The 10560-nt window shown below is 26.9% G+C and overlaps 1 non-coding gene across 1 annotated transcript; it reads left to right on the top strand.

The window, feature by feature from the left end:
* Positions 1-8772: 8772 nt before the first annotated feature.
* On the top strand, positions 8773-8855 carry trnal-uaa (transfer RNA leucine (anticodon UAA)). Its single transcript has one exon. It is a non-coding gene; the product is annotated as a tRNA-Leu (tRNA).
* The last annotated feature ends 1705 nt before the right edge of the window (positions 8856-10560 follow it).

Below are 10560 nucleotides of genomic sequence, written 5' to 3'. Positions count from 1 at the left end.
ATCACATATATAGTAGGTATAAAGCAGTATTTTATTAAACTATTTTATTGCCTCGTTGCCCTCATGTTTGGACAGAGAGGAAAGAGATGAGCTTGTTGTGGTATTTTTTTGCCATGCTACAATTGCAAAACATTTTAAAATTACCGAAACATTTGGTGGTATTTTTTTGCCATTCTACAATTGCAAAATATTCTAATTTAACCAAAACATGAACATACTTAATTTTGGCTCCAAAAAAAAGAAGTTTTTTAAACGTTTTTTGTTCAAAAAAGATTTTTGAGGGCCAAATGTGCGGCCGTGGCGCAGTGGTTAGAGCGCTTGCTTTATAAGCAGGAGATCCAGGTTCGAAACGAGCTCTGGACAAATTTTCGCGTCACGGTAAGGAAGGAGGCGTGAACTTCCTGGTTAAATGCACTTCCGCGGTACTCTGTGACAAGACCGTTAGGACTTCTTGGGGCACCTAAAATAAAAATTGAAAAAAAAAAAAAAATGCTGCTTGGCATGTTATAGAAATGTGAAGTTTTGCTAGTGTTTTACTCTAGCACAACTTCACATCCTACTCTTTTAGAGATGCGTGTTTGCTCGTTTTACTTTAAAATATGATTTAAAAACTGCCATTATGTGAATCAGTGTTTTTTTGAAGGTCTGATTTTTTGAGCGTATTTGAACGGCGAATTTGCTCAAAATATTTTGAGCAAATCCGCTCTTTTAAAAACACTGGTTCAAATTTAACTCCTCTATATGAAGTAGATTTACAAAGTGTGAAAATAGTGGTTGTATATTGTTATAAAGTTTAAAAAATGTCAAAAAAATAATTGCATCATTTTGTAAAGAATCTTTATTTTATAATTAAAAATTGAGTTTTTATTCAAATTAAAAAAAAAGTTTATGTAAACCTGTTTGATGATAATTTGAAAATTTTTAACAATAGTTAAGAATTTATCCGAACAAAGAAAACGCCCATTAAATACTTTCTCAAAACTGATTTCACACCCTTTTTTCAATAAGTAAAAAAGGGTGTTCCACACCCTTTTTTAAATTGTTTAAAAAATAAGATTACTTTAGTTACTTGAAAACAATTTTTTTTTAAAATTGTATTTATTTACAACCTGTTGATGGTCTGAAAGCTCTAAATTACACTGTATGCAAACAATTCAATCTTATATGAAGCCATCATTACCTGAAGCTATCAACAAACATGTTAAAGAACTACTTAAAAACTACAAGTTATTTTTTAAACTCTTCTTAAACATCTTTTAGACGATCAGAAAACTTTCTTAGTTATTTCAAATAAATTTATCCAATTTAATAAAAGTAAATCCACTCACATTAGGTATAATGCCTTTTTGCATTCATAATTTAGATAATATATATCCTGTGTGTTTAGGAAAATCCACACTCTATGGTCGAGCTTTTTGAAATCTTTTATTTTTTAAATAAGAAGATGTTATTAATTTTTTTTATTTTTTTTTAATATTATCCTTATTACTTTCTGTTAAAGGTAAATTATTTATTATGTACTTATTTGAAAAAATTGAATTGAGGCAATTTCACCCAACAATAATTAAAATTAGTTACTAATTTAAATTAAAATTTATACAAATAGGTTGCCTAAGTTACCTATTACCTAGTTACTTATTCTACTAACTGAAAAAAAAATTTAAATTAAAGTTTTTAATTAAGTTTTAAATTTAAGTGTTTGAAGGGAATGGAGACAGAGGAAGTTGAGAAGAAAAATAATGCAAAGGTCAATAAAAAGAGACCACTGAAAAAGGCTGTGAAACCTGCTAGGTCAAGCCCAGGTGGTTTACAGCTTGAAATTGTTTCAGATAGTGATAACGAACAATTAGGCCTATCCGTTGTCAATAATGTAGGAAATGAGAACAACTTTTGAATTCTAAATTTTTATTCTTTTATTTTTTTCCATTACCAAAAAATTTTGATTTTTCTTTTAAATTACCCCATTTTTATTTTATTACATAAAAAAATTGTAATAATAATGTTTTTCGATGCCAGTTTTTACATTTTATTTTAATATTTTTTATTATTTCGTGATGTAGTAGCAGAGGTAATAAATTTTGTTATCAACAATAACAAAAGTAGAAAGTGTAATTTCCCCGGGCTGCTATATAAACAATGCTTAACGACATTTAGTTGTAACACCTATATTTAAAAACAAACCAAGTTTTTTTCAATAAGTAACTTGTTTAAAATCTAATTGGTTGTTTTCAGATACATAGTTTAAAAAATACCATTAAAGTGTCTACAAGATAAACATTAAATAGATCAAATATATTGTGAATGCTTTAAACCCATAGAACAATTTCCTTTTTAAAACTTTCAGCTTTAAAACAAATGCTTGAAAGATGTTTTTACTTTAAATACTTTAAAAAAGACAGTGTTTTGAGAGATGTTTAGAGAGAGTGTTTAGAGAGATGTTGGTGTATAACTATTCAAGCTATGAGTAAATCTTAATGCTTATCCAATATCTACCATTATAATTAAAAAATTAGCTTTTTTCAAGGCATTGAAAAAGAAAGTTCTCGAGTATCTGGAGAAATAGAGAAATCAAATGTTGAAATATCCGAGTTACTTTCAATTAGATTCTGATTCAGAACTTAATTATAGTAAAGAAGTACTATATATTTATGCGTTTGTCAAATTCTGATCAAAATTGAACAAAGTTTCGAAATCTTTCTGAAACGTGTGAAAGGTAATTTACGTAGTTTTGTCATTAAAAGTTACAGAAAATAAAGAAAAAAACCATCTTACAAATCAACACTTCATTAGACATTGAGATATATTAATACCAATTTTTCATATTTTCATTCAATATTTTCTATATCAAAAGCTATTTTTCATCCCAATATATTCATATAAAAAGCTTTTTTTTATACATTTTACTGAAAAGCTATTTTTTAAGTAATAAAGCTGGTGCAGCTATTGTTTTTTGCTATCGTGTTTTTTTGTTTTGTTTTTTGTTTTTTGGAGTTTTTTGGAGTTTTTTTGGCTTCTACAGATCCTTATAGTGTTTTTGTTTATTTACTTTTAACTTTTTTTAATGTTAAAAAAATGTTAAATTTTGTTTGAGTATTTTAGATTCTATATTAGACTATATTAAAGTTAATCTTTTTTTATTAAAGTGTGAACAGAGCTCATAAAGATAAAATGATGGTAAAATGGTTAACAAGTTATTTGTTCTTTTCAAAATTTGAATTCCAAAAATTTATAAGAAACAATTTTATTTTAAGTTTTTTAAATAAAACTCATCTACAAAAGAATTTTGACTAGAAAACTCTGATTCTGGGTCAAATGACTCAAATTCTTGTTCAGGTGACTCTTTATCTGAAACATTTATTGGTTTTTTATGCAAGATTGGTTGTTGTGTTGCACACATATCCATTGCTTCAAGTTTTAAATTTTGCGATACAAACACTAATTTTGCTGCTCTTTCATTTTTTAATTTGTTTCTTTTGGCAGTGTGAATATTTGCATAACTGCTAAAACTTCTTTCGCATGCAGCACTTGCAGCAGGAAGCTGAAGAACTTTTGATGCTACTTTTGATAATTCAGTAGATGAACATAATTGCTTCCACCATTTTGGACCAAACATTAGGTTAATAGCTGTCCATATAAAAATTTTTCAAAAAACTCCTTCTTTACATTGGTAATTTGCTAGATCAGCCATCAAAATATCTGTGTTGGACCAACATTGTTGGTATTAGGTGAGTTTACAGCAATTGAATATATTACTTCACATGCATCAATCTGTTAAAAAAATTTAGATATTGCATAAATGGTGTAATTAATAAAAATGAACTAAAGTTACAAATAATTTATTCTTTTGTTCCCCATTTAAATATCTTCCTTGATATTTTGGGTCAAGTAGATTAGGAGCCATATAAATTTTTGTTAAGTAAAATTTTTTTCTTTCAGAAAATAGTTTTTTCATTTCTATTTCCTCTTCTTTTGTTAAAGGTCTGCCTATTATGTTTTGATTAATATTATTTTCTAAATTATAAAAAATTTTAACTATAGACAACATTGGGCTGTCGGCTTCTGTTATCTTGATATCATCAGTTATTGGTGCTAGCAGCTTTAAAAATCCTTTAACCTTATCCCAAAAAATATCTGACAACAAGCATTTTTTTGTTGTTGTAGAATTTAATACACATTGTTCACAGATGACCAAAGATTTTAAAGACTATTTATTTTTCTGTATCCTCTCAAGACACACCACAGTGGAACCGCATCTATTGATAAACAGATTTTAATCACATATCCTAATTTAACAATATAAAATTAGAAATAAAATAGATTAATGTATAAAACTGTGTTTTAATTAGTTGTAAAAAAACAAAAATTACCTGGTCTTTACCGGTAGTTTTAATAAAATGTTTGAATCAACTGTTGATTTTTGAATTTCTTTAAACATTGCACCTATTATGAGAGTTTTTGATTACCTTTATAATATCTGTTGCTTGTGACGTTTTTAAAATCATTAAAAAGCAAATTAAGACCATGAGATATACATCCATAGCAATTAAGAAGGGTATAGCTGTTTTTTAATAGTTTCCATGCTCTTTTCATGTTGTGCTGCATTGTCTGTTACTATTTCCAAGACTTTTTTAGGATTATTTTTTTCTAATATATTTCATTTGCTATCTATTCGCCAGAATGACTTGATGAACCTGAAAACTATTACTTTCATATAAATACTTAAACTACAAACTGTTCAGTTATAAAACTAGAAAAAGTTTTGAATGTGAAGAACTAAGTTAATAGTTGCGAGAGATTTAAAAACAATTTTAAAAAAAAATGTATTTATTATTTATTCTTTAAAATAAATCCTCATTTATGTGAATTTTGCCTGAAGGCAGTGATTTCCATAAAATAGGCAAAGATCAAGGCAATGTCAACACAAACTTGATAAATAATTTTCAAGTTTAGATTTTTAAATTATTTGCATAAATAATACATTAGTATTTTTGTTTAAGTTTATAAAGCTAGTACTCACCTAATATTACTCCATCCATTACACATAAGTTCTACAGAATCTGCTTTTAAAATTAATTCTTTACCATTGCTTGATATTCTATTGAATTCTTTATTTAAAAGTGTGTTTGACACTTCATACACTGATGGGAGCTGATAAGCTGGACGTAAGTTATTTAAAAAGGTTTTCCAGTATTTATTATCAACTAAACTCATAGGTGACCCACTTGCGTAAATAGCTCTAGATAGATGTGCATCAATTGATTCTTATGGCATTACTAATCTCAATTAAAATAAACAATTAATATACTAATTAAAATAAACAATATATACTATGTCAAAAAAAAAAAAAAGTTGACTTTGGTAGAATGAATGAGAACTTAAGTTTTTTAATTTATAAATGAAATAAGATTGCATTGCAAAATTTATAAGTATTGTATAAGTTCTGCATAGTTTTAATAAACATCAAAAGATAACTTTTCACATTGTTTCATGCTATCAAACATTGAACAGGGTTTATCAATTTTTAGAAAAATTGGTTCTGAATGTTTCATAGGGTCTTAAATAATGTTTTTGACATTTTTACTATTACAATGCTTACTTAAAAGGTTTTTAAATTTGCATGTTGCTTTACTCTGTCATGGTTTTTTAAACATGACTGTGTCATCATTTAAAAATTTGCACTTGACTTCAAATGGAAATTTTCTACATTTCTTAATATACATGGCCATTCGTGTTCCACTTTTCGACATAACATCATTACAAAAGGAACATTGAACTCTTTCCATTTTGCTGACCTGGCTTGCTGGCCTAAATAAAAAGCTTACAGATTTTTTCTTTCCACCCTCGAGTGTGGACACAGACTACTCTATTATTATTACTCATTATTATGTTCTAATCAAACAACTAAATGATGTGATTGTTTTGATTAGAAATCTGCTTAATTAATGGTTACAATACCTTATAATGACTATATTTTAAAATAATTTCATAATTCAGTTATATTATAAAAAAAACTAGTAGTAATAATTGTATTACTCAAATTTACTTTACTATAATTTATGATAAACTAGTACGTTAAGATTTTCAAAACAAAAAGTGTTAAGGTAGGTTAGCCAAATTTAAAAAAAAAAACATCGAAACTATGCAAAGCTTACACAATAATTATAAATTTTGCAATGCAATTTTATTTCATTTATAAATTAAAAACTAAAGTTCTCATCCATCCATCTACAAATATCAAAAACTAGTTTTCATCAATTCTGTTAAAACATTTGTTTTTAATATTAAGGAAAAAATTGTTTTAAACTCAAAAAGTATATCTAAATAAAAAAACAAACAAAAAAAGACAAGTCTCCTTAACTTATGATGTCTCTGTATTTTATAAGAAAAATGTTTCTTTAAATAACTTTTCAATTTTATTTTATCTTATTATAAGTAAGTCATTGAAGAACAATTATCAAAGTTATTTGATGAACATTTGAAGAACTTGTAAAACAAGACAGATAAATGGTATGTTAAATAGGAGAATGACAAAGTCTTTTAATAAATATCACTTAAAAACACACTAGGTGATTTTTATTTACATGTTAAAGTTGAAAGTGTTAAAGTAGTTAGTTAAAAAAATTAAAAAAAAAAAAAAAAAAAAAAGCTTTTGGTTTTTTGAGCAGTGGTAAAATAGCAAATAAAAGATTTTTTAAGTAAATCAATAAAGTTTCTGATTTAAATGCTCAGAACAAAAAACTAATACGTAACTAAAATTTTTTTTATATAACTTATATTACTTATTACTTTATATTATTTATGTTCAAAACTATTAATGTTTCATGGCTTTTACAGATGGGTTTTTTAGTTTTATTTTAAAGTTAAAGATAATAACAGTTATTTTGCTTATGGTGAAAATATTCTCATTAGAATGTTCCCCGAGAAGGATGAAGAGGTCATTTAAAAAGAAAAAAATTTTGCATTTGAAAGGCGTTATAGAAGATTTTCATGGTGAAGAAGAATATTTTGTTGGGAAACGGGTAAGATTGATAATGTCAATGAAGCCAATGTTAGTGAAAGTGATCCTTTAATGAATAAAAATGTAAGAGTGTTTCTAATGTTGGAGATTAATTTTAAAGCTGTATCTTTTTATAAAATGACGACAATTTCCCAATGGCACCGATTTCGAGACTGATTGAAGAAGCTAAAATACTTGAATTTACTTAAAAGTTAATACAAGTGTGTAAAGTTAAGGCGTGAGTGTCACAGCTGAAATTTTACTCGCGAAAGACATGAAGTTCCGCGTTCAATCCCCACCTCTTTGAAAATACTTTTTTTTACATTTTATAGGGCATCTTATACAAAGTCCTTGAAGTTTCAATTAAACTTAAGTTTTATGCTGTCATTAAATGCATACCTGAGTTAATTGAAATCAAGGTTAACCATAAAACCAACTATGAACCAGGTAAAAGTTATGACATAAATCAGCAATAAACATTCTCAAACTTCATAATACAAACATTAGGATTTTGGATTTTGGAATCAGCAATTATCAAAATCAGTTTTCAAATTCAGCATCAAACTTAGGTTTTATAAATGAAGAGTATTTTACAATTTTTAGTCTTGTTCCGGATGAAATAGCATGTTATTTATTTAGCAATTTTTTTTTTTAACCGGAAATCTTCAAAATCTCCTATCTTTCTTTATCAATTTTAGTAACGCTAAAAGCTCACACAGTCTTTCATCATAAAGCAAAGTTTATTCAAAAAGAAGAACAGCCTTGGAGTGACTTCAGAGAGTAAGGAGTTACTGTAGCATATAGGGACTTCTAAAAGGTAAAAACAGTTTTATTCCAGCGCTTATCCAGATTATAAAAAGCAGCTTATTTTAGCTTATTTTATTCACTATTAATTCAACAAACACGCGTGAAATCACGTATTAACATATTTATTTAAAGAATAAATGTTCTACTTTCATTTTGATTAAAAACAGTTTTTTTATTTTAAAAAAAATCTAAGTTTATAATTTGTACTTTTTCTTTATTCTGTTTCTTGTTTTTCGAAATACTTTATCATTTCGCATAAAATTCAAAAGCTAAATTTAATTTCAGGTCTTTCATTCTATGCTTTATCAGCATAGTTAATTGCAGACCACAAAAAACGTTAGAGGAACAGAATTTTTTTGATTTAAAGGTAAAAGTTAAAGCAGGAACCATACTTTTTTAACTGTTTTGTTCTATATCTCAAACGTAACTGTTTAATTTTTAATATTTTTTTAGTGCTTCTGATAGTTACTTAACCCAAAAAGAGTTTCATAAGAGGATGAACTTAATATTAATTACTAAAGTTACATAGTTTAAATTTAAAAAATTTTTTTATTAATAAAAAAAATCCTTATTAAAAAATTTTTCGCCTTAAAAATCCGTCCGCCATTTTACAGAAACTGTACTATTGTTGTTCTTTTAATGCAATTTTTATAGCGGCTTTATACCGGTGTAGCGGCTTTTTACCGGCCTTATAGCATTTTTATAGCGGCTTTATAGCGGTATTATAGCGGTATTTCTCAAACATGAAACTTTTTTTTGCATTAGATTTTTATTTGAACCGGATAAAGACCGGATCACCGGATAGAGTTAAAATTTTTTTGAAATTAACTTCACATAAACAAAATAATGCATAATACAAAACATAATTAAATCATAATACAAATCATACATTAAACAAAATAACAAATAACGTTTTTTCCCGTTCAAATTTCTTTCTATGTAAATTTTTACTTATAAGTTAGAATGTCATCAGGATGGCCGAGTGGTTAAGGCGTTGGACTTAAGATCCAATGGACGAATGTCCGCGTGGGTTCGAACCCCACTTCTGGTAAAAAATTTTAAATCTTGCTAGAACTAAATAATTCAAGTGCTACCGTTAGATATTTACGAAAAAAGCTTCATCAGTTTTTTTTCGTAAAATATCTTATTTCCCAACTTTATTATATCAATTGCTAACTCATAACGACTAAAGTTTGGTTTCTAACTGGTTGTAGAAATGTCATACATTCAGTTGCACAACAACAAGGTTATTTTTTTTATTTAGATTTTTTTTTGATTTTGCCGTAGAAAGTAACAATTTATAAGATATCATAAATAGTAAAAAAAATTGACTAGAGCAAGAAGGAGACATGGTTCGTCTTATCGCCGAGCCCCGTTATGCCTTCATTTCAGGTTGTTTTTTACAATAATGTATATACAAAATCGTGATAAATCCTTGTGAAAAAATATATATATAATGTGTAAAAACTACGTTTCATAATAAGGTTTATAGATGCGTTCTTTTTGAAAAATAAATTTAGAACAAATAAAAGTAAAAGGTATTAAAGGAATAAATTGTGTTTTATTTTACTGAAGAAAAAAAAAAGAAAATTTAACTCCGTAGACAATAAAAAACGCTTTGATTAAAAATTGAATTGTTTAAGTGTATTTTTCTTATTATTAACATCCTAGGGGAAAATTTTTCACATATAAAGTCCACAATCTTTGACTGAGTATGGATTTAGCTTTAATGTAAACTTTGGGGTGATAAGGTTGTTATATGAGATTCTAGAAGGGTATTTATGGCTTATTTGGCTAAAATAGGATTGAAATATGGGTACAGACAGTCTATATTTTATTTTGTACATAAACTGTAAAACAAGATCTATATAAGTTTTGTATGCATTCAACGCTCCAAGTTTGCATAAGAGAGTTTTACAAGACACTTTTCTATTTACTCTAAAGACAATTCTAAAGGAATGTTTTTGTTTACTGTAGATTTTTTGGGTTCCAAGTTCGACCCTTGAAAAACCTTGCAAGTTGCGGTACATTTTGTTGCTTTTGTTGTTTCATATTGAATGCATTGCTTTTTATTTAATAAATAATTTTTAAACAAAAGTTGATACTTTTTACTCTATACACTTCGAGTTTTTTTTGTTACATTTTTTTAATTTAATCTTTACTTTACTGTAATTATTTATTACAAATTTTTTAAGCAACTCATAGCTTGCGTTAGAAATTTGATTTAAATTTTTCAACACCAGATTAAATGCAAAAAACCACCAGGCTGGTGCAAAAAACTACCAGATTAACTGCAAAACCTGGTAACTTTTTTACTTAGGTATTAAAAAAATGTTTCGATTTCTCAAAGTGAATCAGTATCGAAAATATGTTGAATAATTTTTCTAACAAATTCATCTTCTACACCCATTAATTATGTACAAAATTTCGTAGAAAGGTTTTCATGCTCTTAATCTCTATTTTATCACGCAGTGGAAAAATTTGTTGCCGTTTTATTAACTTTATTGTAAATAAACAACAACATACTATTAAAAAAAACACCGTATACCAAACTTTAATTTCCAAAGTTGGTAACGATTTCTTAACATTTTCCAGCATAAGTTGAACAATTAAACGTCAGTTGTACAATAAAGTTTATATTGTAAAACAAATAATGTGGAAATATAAACAAATCAATTTTTGAAAAAAAATTTTAACACAGGCCCGTCGTCGGGTCATCCTAGCCTCCCAGCAAAAAAAAATCCGTAATAATAAGT

The sequence above is a fragment of the Hydra vulgaris genome, chromosome 15 (assembly GCF_038396675.1).
Source record: "Hydra vulgaris chromosome 15, alternate assembly HydraT2T_AEP".
In the NCBI taxonomy this organism is placed as follows: Eukaryota; Metazoa; Cnidaria; class Hydrozoa; order Anthoathecata; family Hydridae; genus Hydra; species Hydra vulgaris.
The sequence above is the reverse complement of the archived record's forward strand: the minus strand, read 5'-3'. Positions and strand labels throughout refer to the sequence as shown.